The 23,504-nt window shown below is 45.9% G+C and overlaps 1 protein-coding gene across 1 annotated transcript in view; it reads right to left on the reverse strand.

Annotated features, from left to right (window-relative positions):
- POC1B (POC1 centriolar protein B) overlaps positions 1 to 135 on the reverse strand; it is a 94,871-nt gene extending 94,736 nt beyond the window's left edge. The window contains exon 1 of the mRNA XM_036251278.1: positions 37 to 135. The gene's annotated coding sequence lies outside the window, so the exon portion shown is untranslated. The remainder of the gene's footprint in view (positions 1 to 36) is intronic.
- Positions 136 to 23,504: the final 23,369 nt, after the last annotated feature.

Genomic DNA, 23,504 nt, shown 5'->3' on the forward strand with positions numbered 1-23,504 from the left:
CCATCGCAAAAAGAAAAAAAAGAGAATACAACTTACCAAGTTGTTTGCCGTTGGGACTAAAGTCCACAGAGGTGATCGCAGCTTTGTGGCCCTTAAAATAACGCTCCAGAACAGGGTCCTCCTGGGAAGAAAGTTGTCAAGTTCTGAAAGCAGGTGCGGACCTCAGATTCTGGGGGTCGGGATGCACGCGGTCCCCTCCCGCGGGTCAGGCCTGGGAACGGCAGGCAGTGGCCCCGCCAGCAGGACCCCCGCGTGGCGCACAGGGGGACGCGGGGCGCCAACCTCCCCGCAGGGGCAGGGCCGCAGGGGCCGGCCGGAGACATCCTCGGTTGACGCCACTCGGAACAGAGCGCACCTGGGATGCCCCGGCAGCTCGTCTGAAATGCGGGTTCCCGGGGCCCCCCGCTGCTCGCAGTCACCGGAGCCCGCGTCCCCGGCTTTGGCACTTTTTAAAAACCTCCCAGGTGATTCTGACGCAGGCGCTCCACGGGAACCCTGAGAATTCTGGGGACCGTGCGACTGCGGGGCTCCGTGCCGAGCTCCGACGGGAGCGGCGCCCCGGGGAGCACAGGGGAGACGCGGGGTCCGGGGCGAGGGGCGAGGAGCTAGAGGTTCTGGACCCGGGAGCACACCCCGGCCTCCAGCTCCCTCCAGGTGCGGGCACGGCCCTGGCCCCGCACGCAGCCCACGGGACCGGCTTCGGGGAGTCGCTCCCCAGCCCGTCCTTACCGGGGCGGAGGCCATGGTGGGGGGCGGCGGGCGCCCAGTTCCTGCTGGTGGGGGAAACCAGGGGAAAGAAGGGGATGGGGTGGGATGGGGGACCGTGCGGCGCCCGGAACCGTCGGCCTGGAGCAGCGGCGCCTCCCGGTCACTACAACAACGGCGGCCCAATCAAACCCCGCGCTCCAGGCGTGGCCAGCCGAACCCCGAGGCACCCCGAGGCTCCCCGCACCGGAGGCCCGCGGGCGTCCTCAGGGGGGCAGGCGGGGCGCCCCGAGGCAGGTGCGACCACACACGGAATCGTAGTTTATTAACACTCGCGCCCCTCCTGTCTTGACACCCCAAAGGAGTCGTCACCAGGACAGGAACAAAACCGGTGGGAGGAAGAGGGTAAGAAGGCTGCGATCGATGCAATCGGAGTTCTACTGCTCGTTAAAGAGACAGCGCCGCGAATTCGGCGGGTCGCTGCCAGCTTCTTACCAAGGGGAAGATTTGATCAGAAGTGGGGCAGCTTCCTAGTTATTAATATAAGCAAAGGAGCTAAACCTCTGGAGAACAGATTTGAATTTATTTAATTACTATTCTAAACGCAATGCCCTGCTTGATGTAAATACAGATCCTGGATAAATGTGATGACTGAACGAATGAATGCTGTGCATCCACTTGATGTTTTTCTATGTTTCTATTCTAATCAGCTCATTTGTATATGTTTTTAGAGCTGCCAATTTATACAGCAGCATATCTAGAGTCTTTGGGAAGAATTAGAAATAGACATTTTTGTTTTGTTTTGTTTTGTTTAAATTACTAGGCCACATAGTAACAACAGCTGTTTCAGGCTTCCTTACACATAATATCACTTGAGCTTCAGCAACACTGTAAAGGTGATAGAGTTACAAAATGTTACCAACCTTCACAAACATAAATTTCATTCTTAGATGTGTTATACGTAATTGTCAGGGAGAAGCTCTTTCCATTCCAAATCCATATTCTTTTGTGCCCTGCCTCAGAGCATGAAGAACTCAGCTGAAAATTACATAACAGAATAAGAATTCAGCGGGTAAAACACATATTCTATGCAAATGAAAGCTATACTACACACCTTAATTACAATTTCTCTACCTGTTGTCTAGTGATAGAATTTAGTTTTAATGAATACTGTACTTAGCAATTAGGCAGATAGGAAATTGCGTTAGATTGCAGTATTAGTTTAACTCAAGAATGTGCTGAGTATCTGTTCTGTGACTCTCAGGGATCAAAGGTGACTGAGATATCTTCCCTACCCTCAAGAACTCAACAATCTAGGTTTCTGAGACTCGCATTTTAGCACACGTAGTGATGCTTTAGGGGACCCCATTCCCAGAGGTGCTGATTCAACATATATGGGGTGGGATCCAGGGCCCTACAGACGTAAGAAGCCTCGTAAGTGATTGCTCCAGAGTCCAGGCTGTGTACAATGAGAAGCACTGCTCTAGTCTAGGAGGTGATGCATCAAGAGTGTTGATACCGGCAACTTGTCAGCAAACTGGCAGGACTCTAAGCCTTGCTATTTATTCTCAATCTAGGTATGTTGTGGTTGTTACTCCTCACCCAAGGATACTTTTTTTATTGATTTCTAGATAGAGTGGAAGAGAGGGAGGGAGGGAGGGAGGGAGGGAGGGAGGGAGGGAGGGAGGGAGGGAGAGAAAAATCTATGTGAGAGAGACACATAGATTGGCTGCCTCCCGAACAACCCGGACCAGGTTGGGAATTGAACCTGCAACTGTGCCCTTGACCGGAATCAAATCCTCCCCCTTTGGTCTGAGGGCCAATGCTCTAACCATTAAGCAAAACCATTCAGGGTGGTATGACTTTTTTTTTTTTTTAAGTCTTACATACTTTAAAATAATGCTGGATTCTAGTGGGACTATACCATGGTATAGCACTGTGGAAAACAGTTTGGCAGTTCCTAAAAACATTAACTCTTAGGTATGTACCCAAGAGTACTGAAGGCAGTACTTGGAACAGATACTTGCACACTAGTGATTATAACAGCATTATTCACAATAGCCAAAAACTAGAAACACTCACATGTTTAACAGATGAATTGATAAAAAAAGAAAAAAATGTGATACATACATGCAATGGACTATTATTCAGTCATAAAAAGCAATGAAGCTCTGACACAAGTTACAACAGAGGCGAACCTTGAAAATGTCATGCTAAGTGACTAAGCCAGACACAAGGAACATATGTCGTATGATTCTACTTGTATGAAGCATGTTGAATAAGCAGATTCATAGCGACGAAAAGTGGAATGGAAGTTACTAGGGGCTGCAGATAAGGGAGAATGGGGAGTTTTTGATTAATGGGTGGAGAGATTCTGTTTGAGATGAAGAAGTTCTGGAAATAGACAGTAGTGATGATTGTAAAACAATGTGAATGTATTCAAAGCCAGTAAACTTTACACTTAAAAATAGTTACAATGGCAAACTTTGTTATGGATATTTGACTACAATAAAAAAATAATTCTAGATACTCTGAGGAATAACCCCAACCTCAGGATGTCTCACAGCCAAGATATGACTAATATTGGCTACAGTAGATAAACAGAAAAAGAAACAGTTGCAGATGTAGAAACTAGCTCAAAAGAAAACAGAACTTTAAGTACAGATTTTCCTTTAAGTCTTTTAGTTAGAAAAAGTAAACTTTTTACCATTATTCAAAGATATATGTTTTTAATTGAATGAAAAAAAAAATCACCTATTGTTCCATCACCTAAAAGTTGACTTTTTAAAAATTTATCATCTACCCATCGTATGCTCACTACACGCCAGGTACTCTTCTAAGTACCTTACAAATTCTGGCATTTAATCTTCATTAGAATCTTATTAGAGAGATGCTACCATTGCTGTTCCCATTTTACGGATGAGGACATTGATGTGCAGAGACATTAAGTTACTTGCTCTGTACACAGCTAGGAAGTGGCAGAGCTTTAGGTCTTGGTGGGTGCCTCCAGACTCCACTCTCCTAGTCACTGTCATCATGCCTTGTGCATGATTGCAAGCGTATTGTAAATATGTAAAATTCTGTATCCTAGACTAACAGTAAGTTTACAAAAAGAAAAAGGTAACATCTGCTTTGTTTCCATTCCACGGTCCTCATCTATTACTCCAAACTGCCCTTCCTTTGCTGCTTTTCCATATCTGACTGGATCCCTTCTTGCTATTCCTCACCTTTGCAAAGAGCAAAAGCTCAGATGGACATTTGGGAATATGGCCAAATTGGTTTTTGTTTTTTTTTTTCCTCCTAACCCCGAGTTCAAATAGTTTTACTTGTGGCAGTAATTATTTGGGACTGCCTCAAACTGCCAACTTAATAACCTGAGTGGGAGCCAAGACAGTTCACAATATTTGAAAATCTACAAGGTATCATTGCAAGCCAAGTACTAGGTAGGGGAAACGGATCCTTTCATTAGCCCTCCTTTTACAGATCCCCCTCAAATCAGAAACTGCATTTATCTACCTGAGTACTACAAAGGGTTGTTTTTCTTATAGCTCTACGCATTCCTAGGTTCATTCACTTCGGAAGCGAGAATTCAGGCAGAGCACAAAAGTGCCATCTACTGTCCACATTCCTGCTTGGCACTTGGAGTGAGAATATTTTGTAGCCTGTTTGCAGGAAGTATAACACTCTTTGGAATGCAGTGCTCCAACGTATAGGAGAGCACACAGAAAGGAAAGTTGCAGATCTGTTTGTTTTAAAATACATGTTTTTATTGATTTCAGAGAGAGAGAGAGAGAGAGAGAGAGAAGGAGAGGGAGAGGGAAAGGGGGGGAAAGAGAGAGAGAAACATAGATGTGACAATGCTCAGCCAACTGAGCCACACCAGCCTGGGCATTTGCAGACATGTTTGAATTATTAAAGTATTAACCTCTTTTTTTTAATTTTTAATTTTTTAAAAATTCTCACCCAAGGATGTTTCTTTATTGACTTTTAGAGAGAGTAAGTGGGGACGGAGTGGGGGGGGGGGTGTCCATAAGTTGCCTCCCTTATATGCCCTGACCAGGGATTGATCTGCCATTTGACCCAGTGATCCCACTTCTAGGAATATATCCTAAGAAGCCTGACACACCAATCAGAAAGAATATAGGTACCCCCATGTTCATAGCAACACTATTTACAATAGCTAAGATCTGGAAACAGCCCAAGTGTCCATCAGTAGATGAGTGGATAAATAAAGCAGTGGTACATATACACAATGGAGTACTATGCAGCTGTAAGGAAGCAAGATCTCTTATCCTTTGAGATGACATTGAGGGACCTGGAGAGTATTATGCTAAGTGAAACAAGACAACAGAGAAAGACAAATATCACATGATCTCACTTATTTGTGGAATATAATGAACAAAACAAGCTGAAGAACAAAATAAAGCCAGAGACATAGAAGTAGGCTACAGACTGACAAACCTCAGAAGATGTGGATATGGGGGGAGGGAAGGAAGAACCACAGAACTTATACACATGTATGTGTAAACAAGGACACAGACGATAATGCTGGGGCGATGGGCGGGATTGGGAGGAGGGTGTCAATGGGGGGAAAAAAAGAGAACCGTGTAACAAAAATAAATAAGTTAATTAATTTAAAAAAAAATCTCACCCAAGGATATGTTTCTTTATTGACTTTTAGAGAGAGTAAGCAGGAGTGGGAGGGGGATGGACATCCATAGGTTGCCTCCCTTACACACCTTGACCAGGGATGAAACTGGAAACCTAGGTATGTGCCCTGATGGGGAATCGAACCCTCCACCTTTTGGTGTATGGCACGACACTCCAGCGGAGCCAAACAGCCAGGGCTAAAGCCTTAACCTCTTTATGATGACTGTCAATGATTTATTTCAATCAACATTCCTTCTCCAAATCCTATCAATTGATTGATCCTCACAATTGATTCTGCCCTCCCATCCTTCTGACCTTGCAGCTCCTGGCTCTCAACAGGCCCTCTTCTTCTACCTCCTAGAACAGTGCAGTAATTCCAGTGTACTTTCTGACTTCCAGACTTACCTCTGTCTGTCTGTCTTGCATACTGCCAACAGGTACAGCAGCATAGCTTGTAAAAGCACTGATTATTGGGCCCCGCCCTAGAGATTTGATTTAGAAAGTCTGGTGTGAATACTAAAACTCTGTGTGTTCTCAAACAAGCTTCCCTGGTGATTGTAATGTGTGTCAATATTTGGAAGCCAATGGACACATCATACCACAAGCCTTTCCTTCTTTCTTTCTTTTTAATTTAATTTATTTTTTATATACCTTTTTTGTTAATCCTCACCAGAGGATATTTTTCCATTGATTTTTAGATAGAGTGGAAGAGAGAGAGGGAGGGAGAGAGAGAGAGAAACACTGATGTGAGAGAGACACTGGTTGGTTGTCCCCTGCACGATGCCAACCAGGGCTGGGGATCAAACCTGCAACCAAGGTATGTGCCCTGGACAGGAATCAAATCCCCAGCCCTCTGGTGCACTAACACTCCAACCACTGAGCCACACTGGCCAGGGCCACAAGCCTTTTTTAAAATGCACTTTGTCACTTTATGGTCTGAGCCTTAAAACAAATTCCTATTTCGTGTTCAACCACACATCTCCTCCAGGCCTATTCTTTGTTTGGAACTGCAACTGAGGTACGTGCCCTTGACCGGAATCAAACCCTAGACTCATTGGTCCGTGGGTCGATGCTCTACCGCTGAGCCAAACCAGCCAGGGCTCCAGGCCTCTTCTTAAGCCCTAACAGGCAACTATACACTCACATTCTGCAGCCTTTTCCGGAACTGTTCTTAGAGTGGCGAATGCCTGGAGGACTCCCAGCTCCAGCTTCCACACAACGACACCCATCTATCTGAGGACCTGGGAAGAAAATAGTTTTGAGAAATTGCTTTTCTTGGAACCTATCCCCTACCCCCTTATAAAAATATAATGTTTCTTCCTTTGGTCCCTCCTAGCCTACTGCTTAAGAGTTCTCCGTCGTGAAGTTTTATGCTGCTGCATTTTATTATGTTTATGTCTCTAACAGTTCCCACTGCAGTGAAAGGTCCGCAAAGGCAGGGACTGCGTAGTCACCGTCCTGGTATCGCTGCAGCCACCACAAGTCCTAACATAGAGCAGAGGCTCAGTGAATGTGTCCTGTATTGATTGCAGACCTACAGTCTGGTTGGCCAGCTCTGTATTCACTTAAAAGGCCCACGAAAGGAAACAGAAAACATTCTCACGGGCCTCCAACAGTTTAAACTCCAATTGTGAAGACAAGACTTCCCAGTGAAACCAGTCAACATAAACACTAAGCTGTGTGAAGCAGCAAGTCCATAATGAACATGAGAATGTTACAAAGTATCGGGATTGTGCCCAAATGATTGTACTTTTATAGTGTCAAATATTCTTAAGATATGTGAGAGGTCCTTGGAGATGATGCTCTTGTATCAGGAAAGGTAATAGGAGAGGATGGGCAATATTATAGGGAAAGATGGGCATTTTTATGGGTGGCTGGGTGAGGGGTGGAGGGATTGAGCAAAAGAAAAAGAAAAAAGAAGAAAAAACTTGTGCATACGAACAGCATTGCAGTGATTGCCCGGGGGCGGGGTGGGGAAGGGTAAGGGGGATGAATGGATGGAAGGAGACTTGACTTGGGGTGGGGAACACACAATACAGTGTACAGATGCTGTGTTATGGAATTGTACAACTGAAACCTGTATAATTTTGTTAATCAGTGTCACACCAATAAATTCAATAAAAGGGATGGGAGGTGGGGGAATAAAACAAAATAAAGGTCATTTTTAAAGTTGAAAAATAATATAAAATGATTGGATTAGACTTGATCAGTGGTTTTCACTTTTTTTTTTTTTTAAATCCTCACCCAAGGATATTTTCTTTTCTTCCTTTTTTTACAGATTTTACAGAGAGGAAGGTAGGGAAAGAAATATCAATGTGAAAGAGAAACATCGATCAGCAGGGATTGGGCTAGCAACCCAGGCATGTGCCCTCACCGGGAATCAAACCTGCGACCTTCTAGTGTACAGGATGATGCTCCAGCCAACTGAGCCAGGGCAGTTGTTTTCAAATTTTAATGGTTATTAGGCTCACCTGAAGGACTTGGTAAGATGAAAACAGCTGGGCCTGTCCATGATTTTCTATTTCAGTAGGTCTGGGGCCTAGAAATTTGCATTTATAAGAAGCTCCTGGGTGAGATGCTCATGCTGTCAATCAGCCGTTCTGTGGCAATCATCAGATTCAGTAAAAACCAGGAGGGAGAGAGAGATGGTGTAGACTGGTGTTTGTCGGGGCTGAGAGGTGGGGGAAACGGGGAGATGTTGTTCAGAGGGTACACACTTTCGGTGGTAAGTTCTGGAGGTGTGATGGACAGCATGGTGACTCTAGGTAACAATACTGCATTGTGTACCGAATAAAGCTTTAGTGTTCTCTCCACCACTACAACAAAATGGTAATTATGTAAGAAAAAGGATCTGTTAACCTTATTGTGGTAAACATTTTGCAGTATATCCATGTATCAATCATCACAATGTACACCTGATACTTACTTATACAGTGTTATGTCAATTATATCTCAATAAAGCTGAACCAAGATGGATAACAACAAGTGTTGGGAAGAATGTGGAGAAACTGAAACTCTCTTAAGTGGGTGGTGACCATGTGGAATGATGCAGCTACTTTATACCTAGGAGTGGATTCCCCTCAAAAAGTTAAACAGAGAGTTACCCATGTCACCCAGAAACTCCACTCAATTATCATGTACCCGTGATAACAACACGTATGTCCACACAAAAACTTGCACACAAATGTTCATAGCAGGATTACAATAGCCAAAAGTACAAACAGCCCCATCGATCGATTATGGGGTAAACAAAATGTGGTACATTCACACAATGAGATATTACTCAGTGATAAAAAAGCATGAAGTACTAATGCATGCTACAACATGGATGAAACTTGAAAGCATTAGGCAAAGTGAAAGAAGCCAGATACTATATTCCATTCATACAACATGGTCAGAATAGCTCTGGCCAGTTTGGCTCAGCGGTGAGGGCTTCAGTCCATGGGCCAATGAGTCTTGGGTTTGATTCTGGTCAAGGGCACGTACCTTAGTTGCAGTTTGTTCCCGGCCCTGGTGGGGTCATGCGGGAGGCAACCAGTCGATGTGGCTCTCTCACATTGATGTTTCTCTCTGTCTCTCTCTCTTCCTCCCTCCCACTCTATCTGATAATAAGTAGAAAAATATCCTTGGGTGAGGAGTAAATAAAAAGGAAAAATGTTCAGAATAGACAAATCCATAGAGACAGAAAGTGGATTAGGGGTTACCAGGGACTGGGGGGTGGGAAAAAATAGAGTGACTACTAGTGAAAAGGTTTTTTTGGTGGGGCAGGGGGTGATGAAAATGTTCTGGTATTAAATAATGGTGATAGTTTCACAACTTGAAAAATATACTAAAACCACTGCTTTTTCTACTTAAAAATAAAATGATTTTTTTTCTTTAAACATACACAGACAACCGCTTATCTCTCACCAGAATGCAAACTCTGTATCAGTCATCCTGTTGGGACCAGAATAAAAACATGACCACATGATTAGCAAAGGACTCCACTATGTGTATGCTAGTGAAAAGTTAAGTATCAGTGCGTTTCAAAGTCAAGATGAGTAACTAATTTGGAAAAGAAGAGTTCAGAAAGTGGCCTGGAAATTTCCATCCATTTCCATAAAATAAATGAGTCACTCATTTTGGAATTTAGCAACACGGAGGTAATTTAGGTATCGTACCATCTGCTGCCTGGCAGATAGTGTTTAATAGGCATGAGATCCTTATCCCTCCATCTCCTGACCCTCCTAAGGTTTGAGTAAACACTCTCTTATCAGAGAAGGGGTGTAGGTCAGAGGACAGTGTGGTGTGTTAGCTTCCCTAGTCCCATGGACTCAGTCTGAGTGTCATGGAGAGAGGGGACCCAGGGAGAGGCAGAAGCAGCTGATTCATGATCGGGTCTGCTGAGACTGGCACAGACTGCGCGGCCGGGTACCTGGAGGCTAAGTGGAAACCGGAGTGAGGAGGAGTCTCCCTCCCGGTCTGCACAGACCACAGCACGGACTTGGCACAGTGAAGACGGCAGAGACATTACCTCGCTGGGTGGTTGTGAAGTTTTCGATTCAATTAGGTAACTTAAATCAGTGGTTCTTCACTGGGACAGTCCGCCCCCTGGGGTGGGGGGCATTTGGCAATGTCTACAGACGTTTACGGTCATCACAGCTGGGATGTGGGTGCCACTAGCATCTGGTGGGCAATGATCAGGGATGGTGCTCAGCACCTCACCATGCATAGCAGAGCCCCCACAACTGCCCAGCCCCAAATGGCAACAATGCCAAGCTTAAATCCCTTGCTTTAAATAGAGCACTTATCACAGAGCCTGACACTTGTTAGATACTCAATAAATGTTGATTCGCCCTTACACGCTTATCTTCTCCTGGTATCCACGGCAGTTCAAATACTCGGCAATCCTCAGAACTCCCCGTATATGCCCGAGTTTTTTCATTATAAGACATACTTTTTATGAAACCAGTCTTTTTAATTGGCATGAGGTGTGATCATTTATATGTATTCTCCCCTAATTAGCTGTTATCAAATCATGGTGTCTGTTAATGGCATCTTAAACCTCTGAAAAAAGTATACTGTATGCACTTCTGAGGTTCTGGGCTTCTAGTTGCAGCATTGGATTGGGAATTCTTTAGGTAGGGGCGGGGAACATAAAGTAATCTATTCATAGGTTAGCTGATTTCTATCACCAATTACATAGTCATTAATCCACATATCTCCTGAACATGCAGAGCAGCAAAGAGACTGAAAGCATCAGTTTTGGTCGAGGTCCTGGACAGCAAAGTTTTAACTCCCCTCCTTTTAGAGCTGGGAAACCAGGGGACCAGGGGGCTCAGTGACCTGCCCAACTTCATTCAGCTGGACAGTGACGCTCCAGCCTGCGTGTTGATGCTCCTGACTCCAGCTCAGGGCTGCCCCTCAAATAACGGAGCGTGCGCACTTTATTCAGAATGAACTCAGCAAAGGGTTGCTACTTTTCATCCATGTTTGTGTGACTTTGTGACATTCTCTATGGAACATAATTTTGGTCCTCAGGCTATATCGATATATTCATTCCACAAACATTGTTGAGCGCACCACCGGGAGCCAGGCAGTGTATTAGGTGTTAGACGTATAAAGAAAAGTAAAAGTGGATGCAGGGGTAGAAAACGCACTTACCTTCTAGATTCCAGCAAGTACAAAACTGAGTGAGGCAGCGTGAAGAAAATGAAAATGTGATTCAGCTGGTGTGGCTCAAGCTGCCCAGGCACCAAAAGGTCACTGGTTCGATTCCCAGTCAGGACACATGCCCAGGTCATGGACCCAATCCCCAGGGGGCGGGGGTGCTTGCAGGAGGTGGCCAATCGATGTTCTCTCTCATTGAGGTTTCTATCTCTCTCTTCCTCTCGCTCAAAAATCAATAAAGGAAAAAAATTAATAAAAAAGAACATCAAAAACACTAATTTGAAAGGGTATCTGCATCCCAGGTTCACCGTAGCATTGTTTGCAATAGCCAAGATATGGAAACCTAGGTGTCCATCAATAACTGACTGGATAAAAAGCTGTGATACATATATACAATGGAATATTACTCAGCAATAAAAAAAAAAAGAAGAAGAAGAATGAAATCTTGCCATTTGTGACACCATGGATGGATCTAGAAGGTAGTATGCTAAGTGAAATAAGTCAAGCAGAGAAAGACAAATACCACGTGATTTAACTTATATGTGGCATCTAAAACTCAAGAAAAATAAACAAACAAAACAGAAACAGACTCGATACAGAGAACAAACTGATGGTTGCCAGACAGGAGGAAGAGTTGGGGCACTGGGTGAAAAGGTGAAGGGGAATAAAAGGTACAAAATTCTGTTTATAAAATAAGCAGTCCACAGGGTTGTAGTGTACAGCACAGGGAATATGGTCAGTAATATAATGACTTTGTGCCGTGACGGATGGTTACCAAACTTATTGTGGTGATCACATCGTAAAGTATGTAAATGTCAAATCACTAGGTTGTACACATGAAACTAATATAATATTGCATATCAACTGCACTTTAATAAAAAAACAAAAATTAGTGAGACAGGGTAGATTGTAAGGTTGCCATATACGAATCAAGGCGCCCTACCTGAATTGCATGGACACACACTAAAACAATCCAATAAATCATGCCGCCGTTTACACGAACTTCAACTCTAAAGCAGACAGCTGGCATTTTATTTGCTCAACGCAGCATCCCGAGCGAGACAGGAAGCGGGGAGAGCTGGGTGATGCCTGCCTCCTGCGCAGGGGCGGCTGCGGCTGTCTCGGGAGGGATGCGGCCCAGTGTTGCCAAACCACTGAAATCATCACGAGAGGTTGGGAATCAACAATTTTAGTTAAAATCTTCCTAATTTTAAAAGTTCTAAACTGATTTGGAAAATTTTAAAGTCTGTGTAGACCATAAAACAAAAATCACATCTGTGCCCTGGCTGGTTTGCTCAGCGGTTAGAGCGTTGGCCGGAGGACCAGAGAGTCCGCGGTTCGGTTCCCGCTAAGGGCACGTACCTCGGTTGCAGTTTGTCCCCAGCCCCGGTTGGGGTCGTGTGGGTGGCAGCCACTGGATGTGTCTCTCTCACATGGATGTTTCTCTCTCTCTCTTCCCCCTTCTCTCCCTCCCACTCTATCTGAAGATAAATGCAAAAATGTCCTCGGGTGAGGATTTAAAAAAAAAAAAATCACGTCTGTGGATTTGAAACCGAACAACAACTTGAGCTAATTAAGCAGAGACCAGGTTGAATCGTGTATGAGCGTTTATTCCAGTATTGCCGGCAGTATGGGGGAGCAGTGGGTTGTCCCGTAAAATCTGCTCTGCCCACCCACAAACCAAACTGCTTATATTGGTATTACACGAGGAAGCAGGCAAAGGAATAACGGTGGGTAAAACATTATAGATTACAGGCATGGGAAGTAATGTGGGCTGGGGGTGGGGGTGCAGGCTCTCTCCAGTACACGCCTCCAAGACTGCAAGGTGGTCAGCCTTTCCTTGCCGAGGGAGGGCAGCTCGTGGGTAAGGGGAATGGACAGCATTCCCGAGGCAAACTCCCAGGGCCTACAGCTCTCAGCCAGGTCAGAATGGGCTTTCTCAACTTTTTTTTTTTTTTTAAATCCTTACCTAAGGATAATTTTAGTATTTTTACATTTATCATCAGATAGAGTGGGAGGGAGGGAGGAAGAGAGAGGGAGAGAGAGAAACATCAATGTGGACCCCGACCAGGGCTGGGGACGAACCGCAACCCAGGTACGTGCCCTTGACTGAAATCGAACCTGCGACTCTTTGGTTCACAGACTGATGCTCTAACTGCTGAGCCAAACCAGCCAGGGCCAGAATGGGCTTCTTCAATCAGAACAAAGCAATCACGATGAACAGAGTAAGGATGTTCAACATGTCTTATAACCATGGCTAGCACCCCACTATGATCAGTTCTCTATTATTCTATTCTCTCTCACCCCTTTCAGATTCTGATGGTGTCTATGGAAGTCCTGGAAGAAGACCTCTTTCCCACCCAAGTGGAGAGGCAGGTGAGCTCTCCAGGTTTCAGACAGACGAAGGTGAAAGTCAGCTTTGATACTGATGATATAACTAAAGGATTTGGCTCAAGTGCACAACCCAACAGGCTTGCTAGCAGGCTTCTGAACTGAACTCAGCCTCCTCCCCCCAATCCGTCCCTTCACCCCAGCAAATCAGAGACTACCCCACAGCCAAGAGAGCACCACAAGACTCCCTCCTTGCAGACGGAGCGTGTGCAGAAAGGAGTGTGGCACAGGCTGAGCTGAGGGTGCCCCACCCTTTCTTCCCAACTCCTCCCACCCTCACCTAACTGTAACCCCCACCCCACCCCCGACCAGGGACCAGGAAGCAAAAGCGAAGAGGCCAGTGTTCCTCCAGGGCAGCCCCTCCCTGTGGAGACAGGAGCCGAAGCCCAGGTTCCTCTAGCCTCCAACCAGTGGGATTTGGTCCAGGAGTCTCCAGTTTTGCTCACTTGACTCAGTCCCTGATCACAAAGTGCATCTAGTTCAGCAGAGGATCGACGTAATTAAGCACATCAACGTGCAACCAGTACTTTAATGAACATCTGTACAGGATCCATCTCCACGGCAGTGAGTTCTGCCTGGGGTAAGGGGTGTATATGGGTTAGGATGTTACTGAGGGGCACTTCCTGCCCTTTCTGACTCACTGTCTGCTGAGGCCCCAAGACAACAAGCTGTAAGTAGTCCCCATTCTAATGGGAGGGGCTGGAACACCTGTGCAGGACTTGAGAGGCAGGCGGGGACAGGGTGGAAGGCAAAAACCAGACTGTGACTCTTAGCAAATACTCATCTCGAGGCTGAGTTGGAAAATCAGAATTGCTCATTGCTCTGGGGTGTGTCAGTGTGTTTCTGTCTCAGCCCTCCTCCCATGCCCACGGGGAAGAGTTGGGGTTCTCTCCCCCTCCCCTCAAGCCTGCTGAGAGAGTCCACTGTCTTTCAGATAACTGCCCGTGGGTGCTGCGGAGCACGGTGACTGTGATGTGACACATGCCTGTGAACTCAAGAGGATGTGGTCGGCTGGCTGCTCTGCGGGCAGAGAGCAGAAACCAGACTGCCCTGAGCACACTGGTTCCCACTGAAGGCGGGCGAGGATGCATGAATGTCTCTGCAGGGCCTTCTGAGCCGGTGGGACAGAGAGTGCCGGCCTGCACCCCGAGAGCCCTGAGAGATGCCCTAAGCCCAACACGGGAAGAAATGAAAGTGACGTACAGAGACAAATGCATGGTTCACCTCCCACCCCAGTGCTAGTGACGTCCAGTGGTTAACTGAACTGGAAGTCAAGGGCGAGGGAGCTCATGGATGCAGCATACAGGCCAGTGTGCTGAGGCCCAGAGCAGAGTGGAAAGGAGTGGAGAGTGGATCCAGAGGGACACATGGAGCACAACCCAGCGTACAAGGAGGGCCACACATTTGGGGGAACAGACAGAAAAGAACAGAAAACACCCACTGGATCCTGAGACCTCACTGAAACGCAAAGTTAGGAGCACCGCTGGCCTCTAGAGAGAGCTCAAGGATTTCTCTCCTTTCACTCACTCACTCCGAGTGAAAGGGGCGGGAGAGAATGAGAGAACTGATCCTAGTCGGGTGCGGGCCACCGCTATAAGAAATGTTAAACATCCTTGCTCTGCTCATCGTGACTGCTTTGTTCGGATTAAAGAAAGCCCATTCTGACCTGGCTGGGAGCTGTACGCCCTGGGAATTTGCCTCAGGAACGCTGTCCATTCTCCTCACCCAAGAACTGCGCCGGCCGCAGCCTTGGAAATACTAACAACCTTGGAATCTTGGAGGCGTGTACCGGGGACAGCCCACACCCCCCAGCCCCCATTACGTCCCTGTGCCTGTAATCTGTAACCATTTTACCCATTGATATTCCCTTGGCCTACTTCCCCAGCCATTTCCATATTGATATTCCCTTTTGACCACTTCCCCAGTATAAGCCCCCGGCTAGGCGAGCGAGGAGTGCAGAGCAGATTTCCGCAGGATCATCTGGCTGCGCTCCCGTACTGCCGGCAATGTTGGAATAAATGCTCGTATATGATTCAACCTGTCTCCGCTTAGTTGGTTCAAGTAGTGACAGGCCGTCTAGACCCATTGTCGTCTGGTTTCAGGAGAACAACAGAGGAGGCCCAGGATCACACAGAGCCCAGGTAAGAGCCCTCCGCAAGGGGATGAAACTAGGAGGTGCAAAGGGATTGCTCCCAGGAGACATGTCCCCTTTGTGTTTAGATTTACTACATTGGGATCAATCTGTAATACTAGCATTTAACATAAACACAGCTGACACTAAGCTCTCAGTTGCTGTCTACTGGCCAGGTTCCTGGTTCTCAGATAGCTCAGCCCTTTGAGGGAGATACCATTGCCATACCCAGTTTATATTAGGACTGATAGAGCCTCGATTTGAGCACACGTCACGCTAGACAACTCTGCTCTTTTATTCTCGTTGGTTCAGTCCACTGGGTCAAAGGTTGCCTTTGTTTAGAAGGCCCAACAAAACCAGAGCCGGGCTGGGGCCGGGTGGCTCAGTTGGTTGGAGTATTGACCCGTGCACCAGAAGGTTTCGGGTGTGATTCCCCTGTCAGGGCGTTACGTCAGGCAACTGTTTCTCTCTCACACTGATATCTCTCTTTCTCTCTCTTTTGCTATCTCAAAATATCAATAAAAACCATATTCTTGGGTGAGGATTAAAAATAAAAAAAACAGGGCAAGGTCTAGGGGAAAAGAGACCTGGAAAGAGAATGAACTTTCTATGTTAGGATTTATCTTTATCAAAAATATTTTAAATATGTTTTTATTGATTTTTTAGAGAGAGTGGAAGGGAGAGGGAGGGAAAGATGGAAACATCGATGAGAGAGAACATCGATTGGCCGCCTCCTGCATGCCCCCCACTGGGGATCGGGCCTACAACCTGGGCATGTGCCCTGACTGAGAATTGAACTGACGACCTCTTGGTGCCTGGGTCAACGCTCAACCACTGAGCCACACCGGCCACGCAAACTCCACAGTCTTGAGCACAACCCAATTAGCCTCACAGGGTTTTTCTACCTGACAACACCTTTTCAGAGAAAAATAATGTCAACTATGAACTCTGAGTGATAGAGATCCTTGTTTCTGTCTTGGCCAGTTCCAGCCCGTGGAAATGCATCGACTTCTCCACAGTGGCGGTTTGCCCGCCTTCCATCAATTCCCCTGCCTCCCAAGAGCTGACCACCATGCTCTCTCCTTCCTCGGCATTTCCCCTGCTATAGCCACTGGCGTCTTAGCAGGAAACAGATGGCAGTCCCAAAGGGGTTTAACTGCAAAGCATTTCCAGGCAGGGATTATTTACAGAGGCGTGGGCAGGATTACCGAACCAACAAGGTCTGGGGAGACGCCCAGGGATTAGCCCTCGGGGGCCAAGCAGGGGGAACGCTGCTCCCAGCCTGGTAGGAGCTGGAGCTGGGCAAGAGCAGAGCTGGGCCTCTGCTGGGAAGGAGGAGGAGAAAGGACACAGCCCTGACCTTTCCTCCTGCACTCTGGCCTCCTGCCAAATGGCAAGGAGAAGCAACGAAATGACAGGGTTTGTGAAATGACAGGGTTTAGTGCCGGTCAGCCCCCCAGGCCACAGAGCATGGCAACAAAAGGCAGAGTAGAGATCTAAGAATAACCCGCCTTGGCCACTTCGTTGTCACTTAGCTTGCATTCTACTGCTCTACTTGGCTGAAGAAACTTGGGTCCCCAACACAGGGCAAGCATGCAGTCCCATCACTGAGGGGTGACAGCGCTGTCTTACTGCTTTCTGGAACTGAAGAGTCCCAGCAGCCACCACCAGGTTGCCAGGCAGCAAGGAAAGAAAAAGAAACAGTTACAATAAAATGTAGCTGCCATAGTCCCCAGCTGAGCAAATCGAATCTGAGCATCTTGGCTTCCTTCTTCCGCCACTCATTCCATGATTCTCTTACTCTCAACTGGCACCTTGGGGGTGAAGACGCTCTTACCAAACCTCTATTCCCACGGGGCCCAGGTGCTTAGTGGTTCTGTCGTTATTGAGCTGCTGCTGTTGCCCATTGACAGGAGTGTAATAAATCCATGGACTCTAGACATAGTGTTGTGGCAACAATCCAATTTCTCCTTGATAAGCAGAATCAGTAACACTGGCTCATGCAGGCACCCAATTCTCTGTCCTCCGTGAGTGGCATGAACAGCCTGAAATGGCCAGGGGGCATCCTCAGCATTTGCTGGTAAAAACGTTCCTCTCTGACAAGAGGACCCATTCACTAGATGCAATGTTTCGAGGACGGGAGTGAAATACTCTTGAAGTGGGTTATCAAGAGGAATAGTAAGATAAGCCACTCTACCGCCACTCCTCTGTTCCCAACGTCTTGTATCCAACATCCTGTGCTGACCACTTATCTGACCCCTTGAAGAGCAGCATCCCCAACTTCACAAGATGTAGTCTCTATGCTGGCTCCAAAACTGAGCCTTCAAAAGGTCATTCTATCATTTCATCAAACCAAGAGCTGCTAGGTGTTTACAGTTGTTTCACTGTAAATGAGTTCCTCAGTCAGCGGTAATGATGTGTGTGATGCCATGGGGGTGAATGCAACTATTCTTGTAAAGGCAAATCATTGCCCCTTCCATTATGGAGTGGCCCAAGGTAACCAACCTGGATGGCTGGTGCCCCAGGACACAGTGTCATATCAGGGCTCGATGTTGGCTTCTGTTTTAAAAAGTTGGGCACTCAGCAGCAGTGATCAGATCAAACATGGTGACAAGAAGTCCCTGTTTATGTCCCCATATATTACCTTCATTCCTGTTCTTATGGCCACTTGATGTACGGGCCATTTGTGCAAGCATAGAGATGGCCAGGGAAGGGGGCCTAGGCCATCTGGGCTACCTCCTCAGTTAGCTTTCCATACAGTGGACGTCCTCTGGGGGCCACTTACCTGCGGTTCAAATACCTTCTAATACTGTAGCAATTCTCATAAGCTCATCACATAATTTCCCTTCAGGTGATCTTGGCACCATTCTTCCAATCATGATTAAAAATTACCAAGTACCTGGTACATTGACCAACCCATTAGCTGTTGTCCATGAATCAGCATATTTCAGGAAAATTCCAGTTATCTCTTGCTTCATGCCAAGTGGCCGGCCAGATGTGGTACTCGAAGTTCTGTCCACTGGGAGATTCCCTACTGACCTCCAGAGCCACCCCATACAAACATTTCCTTAAACCAAGCCAGTGTCCTTCTGTCTTCTCATCAGTTGGTCACAGGGAATTCCCCATGAGGCCAGAGGTACAGTTTGAGGGAGAGGTGGGAAGTAATAGAAAGGCTGAGTCATCTGCTTTTGCAGGGAAGAAAATACTGAGAATAGAACTGGGGGTGTGAGGGAATAACGAATAACAGCTCACCCACACATGTGCAAGTTCTTTACCCTTAAGTTTAAATGAAATTATTCTTCGGCAAGCTTCCTCTTACTTTATGTGAGAAAAATTCTTATAGATGTAGCAGCATCGATATCACAAGCCAATAAGGCAATAAAGGAATATCTTAGCACTTGACATATATTTCTGACAATAGACTTCACAGTTCATCTTAAATGTACACGAGGTGAAGGAAAATGCATCCAATATCTATGTTTAGTTGACTTTTGCCAGAAAGTTTATCTTGACATGTGCTCTTCTGATAAATTCCTTATGTGTGGACTTTTTAAAACAAGTTCTATTTTTTATGCTTTCTTTGTCAGTGAGGGATAAAATCAGATCAATTCTATAAGGTCAGTGTTATACAAGCATTATTGAAACTTGAAATCCCAAGATGCTATCTTTACAATAAAATGTGCTTAAACTAATCCATGACATTGGAGGTCAGGAAGGGGAGCTCAAGGGGACATCTAACAGCTGCTAATGTTGTTTCCTCCTCTGGGTATCGATGACATGGGAGACTTCATTTCCTGAAACCACCATGAGCTGTACACTCCTAATAATGTACTATTCTATATGCGTGTGCGTGTTATACTTCAAGGAGAAGGAAAAATGCAATGTATTTTATGTAATGATAAAATTCTTCCAAAGTTTCCATGAACTTGCAACTAGATTAGAAAATCTTGTGAAATACTGCACAATTAGTGCATTCTTCTGGCTAAACAGTCAGCCCATCAAAATAGTCTATTGAAGGCCTAGAGTGCAAGGAATTGCATTAGGTATAAACTATAGTCTTGTGCAGAGGGGAACATATCTACACAAAATAAATATTTATTGAGCACCTACTACATATCATACACTAGTCTAGGCACCTGTTTTGCTTACGTGAGTAAGCAAAATAGGCAGAATTCCTGTCCTTGTGAAACTGATGCCCAGTGAGAGGAGACAGTCATCCAATTAACTACAAACAATAAATTGCATAATACGTTAGAAGGTGATAAGAGCTACTCACAAAAACAGAGCTGGGTAAGGAAGATAGGAGTGCTGTGTGTGTGTGTGTGTGTGTGTTGGCAGGGAGGGGGAATGGAGTTTGCAATTTTAAATAGCGTGCTCAGGTACGCATCACTAAGAAATGACACCAAAGTAAAGCAATGAAGGAGAAGGTATTAGCCATATGTATAGCTGGGGGAAGAGAATTCAGCAGAGGGAACTGTGATGCAGGAGAGGACCTGACAAATTCAAGGCAAAGACGCCGGTATGATTAGGATGAAGTGAGCAAGAGGGAAAAAAAGCAGACAGAAGTGAGGGCAGGGAGTTCATGAGGGGTAAGACATCGTAGCCTGTTGCAAGATTTTGTTCTCTTACCTTCAATGAAATGGGGCATCATTGCAGGCACTTGAGTAAGGGAGTGGCATCAGCTGACTTACATTTTGACAGTATCTGTCCACAGTTTTGAGCACAGACCATTGAAGAGGAAGAGTAGTAACAGGGAGACCAACCAGGAGGTTACTGCAATAATCCATTTGAAAAGTGACGGTATCTGGGACTGGGCTGGTAGCAGTAGACATGTACATAATTTTCAGAGTTTGAATATTTTGAAGATAGAGCCAACAGGATTTGCTCAAAAATTGAATATGACATTCCAGGAGAAAAAGAGAGTAAAGCATGATTTTGAGGTTTGGGGCCCGAACAAGGGTGAAGCTGTCATCCATTCAGACGAGGAAGGCTGTGCATAGAGCAAGACTGGGGAGGAAGATTAGAAGTTTGGTGTGTTATCCCTTAGGTTTGAGATGCCATTAGTCATCCTTACAGAGAGGTCAAGTAGGCAGGTAAGTATGTATGAGTTTAGAATCCCAGATAAATGTGTGGATGCATGTGTAAGATTATATTTATAGTCTGGCCAGTGTGGCTCAGTGATTGAGTGCCAACCCATGCACCAAAAAGTTCGCTGGTTCAATTCCCAGCCAGGGCACATGCCCAGGTTGTGGGCCTGATCCCCAGTGGGGGGCATGCAGGAGGCAGCCAATCAATGTTTCTCTCTTTCTCTCTAAAACAATCAATAAAGAAAAAAAAAAGATTATATTTATAAGACTGGGTGAGGTAACGAAGGAGAGAGTAAAAAACAGTGGCAGGAACCAAGGACTAAGGCCTGGAGCACTCCAACAGAAGGACCCAGCAATAGAGAAAAAAATAGCAGTTCTGTCCTAGGGTGCTCCAAGCTTGCAACAGTACTAGTTGACTTAACACTAGTGACCGTTGTAATAATGACCTCCCAGGAAAATATGTCCAAGGACATTTTCCAGTTTCTATGCCAAGCCAGGCTCATGAGTACCTGGCACACAGTCAGACTCTCTAATTATTGCAAATTGTTGAATGAATTCTTTCAGGGCTCTGGGGACAGGCCAAAATCTCCCGAGGCTTGAGCCTGTATTAGAGAGACCTGGTATTATAAATACATTTAAACACTCTCCCATTTATAGCCTCCAGGCATACTGGGGTCAGATGGATCAAGGTAGTCTCTACTTGAGACTAAGCTGGAAGCTCGTAGGCTACTCCCCCCATCCCCAAGCATCTGTTCTTCCTCCCTGGTCAGTTCTATCTGGATCAGTTCTTTGTGGCCCTTAACCATCTATTCTGCTGTAATCAAGCAATCTTCTGCCTCAGGGCCTCTGTCTTGATGGTCCCTCAGTCTGCAACATCTCTGCTTTAAAGAGTCACCTTTTCAGAGAAACCTGTTCGACCTCAAATTGCACTCATTGTCCAGTTATCATTCTCCTTATACCCCTCCCCTCCACCTGCCATTATATTATCTTATTTGTTTGGTTGGTGCTATGGACTAAATTATATCCCCCTAAAATTTATATGTTGAATCTTAACCCTACAGCTTTATTTATTTATTTATTTATTTATTTATTTTATCCTCACCCGAGGACATTTTTCCATTTTTTGTTCAGACAGAGTGGGAAGGAGGGAGAGGAAGAGAGAGAGAGAGAGAAACATTGACGTGAAAGGGACACATCTAGTGGCTGCCACCCGCACAGCCAACCAGGGCTGGGGACAAACTGCAACCGAGGTACATGCCTTTAGCGGGAACCGAACCCAGGTCTCTCTGGACCGCAGGCCAAGGCTCTAACTGCTGAGCCAAACCGGCCAGGGCCAGCTTGCTATATTTAGAGTGAGGAAGCAATTATGGCTAAATGAGGTAATAAGGGTGGAGCCCTGGTCCAATAGGATTAGTGTCTTCACAGTTCTCTCTCCTCTCTGCCATGTGAGCCCACTGCAAGAAGGTGGCCACGTGCAAACCGGAGAGGAAGCCCTCACTAGAAACCCAATCAGCCAACGCCTTGACCTTGGACTGCTCCACCTCCAGAACTTTAAGAAATAAATTGATAGCGTGTAAGGAGCCTAGTCTATGGTATTTTGTTATGGCAGCCCAAGTTGACTAATACAGCTGGTTACCTTCTGCCTCTCCTGCTAAAACAATCTCTTTATACCGGAGAACTTGCGTTATTCTTTGTCGCCAGGATATAGATCTAGAGCAGAGTTACCCATTGCAGTAACTCACCAGTGTCAAATAAATCACCTCTCTCCGATCTGGTCAAGATACCACTTAATTAAATACTTATATGGGTCACCCACCATGTGAAAGGATTTATGCTCAGCGGGGTAGAAGTAGAACCATGTGATCCCCCAGAAACCTGCAAGCTGGTGGCTCTGAGCCAGGCCGCTCCCCAAGGCTGAGAGTAGTTCCGCCCCAAAGCTCTCAGTGTTGTTTCCTGCCAGGCTCCCGAGAAAGGGCGGAGCTCTGGGTCCAAACACCCCTCATTTTAGCAGAAGTTCCAGGCTGTTTTCAGTGAGAATCATCTCCGGGCAAACAGAGCAGGTTTTCCAAGTAAATTTAGCTTCTGGGATGAATAGTCTGTATTTTGTCTTATGAGCCGTACCCAGTAATCTTTCCTCATCCTTGGCCCTCGGAGAGTAGAGGAAATGGTGTTTCTGACCAAAGCAGTTATAGGGCAGTTTATTTAAAAGATACTTGTAGGAAAGGGTCTGGAGAGAAGCCCTTGTTCCCTTGTCAAAAGACTCCCAATTCAGGATCTTATAACCTTGGTTAAACTCTGACTTTGAAAAGTCCCCAAAGTACACACTCATACACACACACCAGAACTAATACATTCACACTGACACCAGCGAACACAGTAGCACATTGTGTAGAGGCTGATCTTGACTGTGACCTGACTCCGCGGATTAGGGACCTGGGAGCCAAAACCAGCTATTTGTGTGGGAGAAGGGAATGATGTTATGGGTACTCAAGGCTATACAGGAAGGAAAAATAAGAAGATAAGCAATGACAAGAGCTCTCAGAGTCTCGTAGCCCAGGCCCCTGTCCGGAGATAAAAGCGTTTTATTTCTGTCTCAAGCGTGGGCCTAGGCAAGCCCAAGCTTTGCTCTTTGTGGTGGGCTTATGAGCAGGGTACATGGAAAAAGGAAAATTCCTGGCGAGCCCCGGCTTGGAGATGGGACAAAACAACCTCAGTAAGTATAATGTATTTCCTTCTTTCCTGAATCCATACTGACTTGCCCAGCAAAACTTTCTTGGGTCCTTTACTGATTCCAAAACTTATTTTAATTCTTGCCTTTCATTTCTTATTTCCTTTTCCACAGATGGTACTGGGTAAAACATAAGCCTGTAAAAGTAAAGCTTAAAAGACTT

This window comes from Molossus molossus, unplaced genomic scaffold, assembly GCF_014108415.1.
Source record: "Molossus molossus isolate mMolMol1 unplaced genomic scaffold, mMolMol1.p scaffold_m16_p_10, whole genome shotgun sequence".
Classification (NCBI taxonomy): domain Eukaryota; kingdom Metazoa; phylum Chordata; class Mammalia; order Chiroptera; family Molossidae; genus Molossus; species Molossus molossus.